Genomic DNA, 1,987 nt, shown 5'->3' on the forward strand with positions numbered 1-1,987 from the left:
AAATTTTGCAATGATATATTTTGGTATGAGTATTTCATCTATGTTATGGAGCATTCTGGGGGCTCTTTTTTCTTTTTCTTCACGTTCCTAAGGATATAAGGTAAAGATTTAACTTACATGTAGTATTTAGTGATCAATGCAAAGGACACAGGAACACAGTACAATTAGCAAAACTAGCTAATTAGCTCTTTTTTTTAAATCTTTTTTTTTTAATTTTTTTTAATTTTATTTATTTATGATAGTCACATAGAGAGAGAGAGAGAGGCAGAGACATAGGCAGAGGGAGAAGCAGGCTCCATGCACCGGGAGCCTGACGTGGGATTCGATCCCGGGTCTCCAGGATCGCGCCCTGGGCCAAAGGCAGGCGCCAAACCGCTGCGCCACCCAGGGATCCCATTAGCTCTTTTTTTTTAAACAGAAATTACTCTTATAGCATTTCCTTTTTTTTTTTTTTAAGATTTTATTTATTTATTCATGAGAAACAGAGAGAGAGAGAGTATGAGAGAGAGAGAGGCACAGAGACACAGACAGAGGGAGAAGTAGGCTCCATGCAGGGAGCCCAACACGGACTCCATCCCAGGTCCCCAGAATCACTCCGGGCCAAAGGCAGCGCCAAACCACTGAGCCACCCAGGCTGCCCTAGCTTTTTTTTTTTTTTTTTTTTTTAATTTTATTTATTTATTCATGAGAGACACAGAAAGAGAGGCAGAGACACAGGTAGAGGAAGAAGCAGGCTCCATGCAAGGAGCTGGATGTGGGATTTAATCCTGGGAATCCGATCAGACCCTGAGCCAAAGGCAGACGCTCAACTGCTGAGCCACCCAGGCGTCCAGCTAATTAGCTCTTAATCGCTTGATCTACAAGCAGCATAGCATAGGTAATTCTTGGTTACCTCATAAAAGAGAAGGAATAGCTGTTTGAAGCAAATGGATGGATTTTTTTTTTTTTAAAACAACTCCAATTTGGTGACTAAGGCAATGAAACAGAAAGACTGGCATAGTGAAGTTTTGTGTATAATGTTGGTAATTCTGGGTAATTGTAAGGAAAGGTTACCCCTGATCAAGATATAACAGACATTTTAGCTTTAATCAAATGTTCTAATGTGAGATAATCTTTCAGACTCAGAATGCCTTTTATTTTTCTCATGTTTACAAACTTTGCCACTTTCACCTCAAACATAATAGATATATTTTTGTGAGGTGTAAATCCTTTGTAAAGCTGTGTTAAATCTAAATAAGATTGGAATAAAATTTAAGGAAATGTATTCTATTATCAAAATTCTATTGCTCAATTTTTTCTTCTTTTTTTTTTTTTTTTTTTCTGAAGCTGAAATCAAAGCATTCATCCTAAGGTACACTACTATGAATACATAACACAATGACTTTTAGAGGCTATACTGTAAAAGTAAAAAAGAAGATGATGGAGGAAGGGAAAGGGATATGTTTAACTTGAGAACGTGGCAAATAATTTGTTTGAATGTTATTTTATTTGTAGTATTTTATCTCTTTAAATCCTACAACATAAAGATAAATAATATGTGCAGTAAAATGTCAGCTTTTCCAAAGTACACTTTTTTCCAATCCATGAAGATTGATAGACATTTAATAAAGAAGCTTTTTTAATTAAAAAATATTATTGAGATATTATTGACATAACAAACAAGTTTTATTGTTTTTTTTTTTTTTAAGATTTTTATTTATTCATGAGAGACACAGAGAGAGAGGCAGAGACATAGGCAGAGGGAGAAGCAGGCTCCTCACTGGGAGCCGGATGTGGGACTCAATCCCAGGATGCTGGGATCACACCCTGAGCCGAAGGCAGATGCTCAACTGCTGAGCCACCCAGGAGTCCCAGTTTTATTCTTTCTTATGTTGGGAGATGAACCTGATACATATACATATATTTAATTGTCCTGTTCTCAAGTTACTTTAAAGATTGTATTTATTGAGGCACTTGGGTGGCTCAGCCTCGAGCGTCTGCCTTTGGC

This window comes from Canis aureus, chromosome 2 (genome assembly GCF_053574225.1).
Source record: "Canis aureus isolate CA01 chromosome 2, VMU_Caureus_v.1.0, whole genome shotgun sequence".
Taxonomy (NCBI): Eukaryota; Metazoa; Chordata; class Mammalia; order Carnivora; family Canidae; genus Canis; species Canis aureus.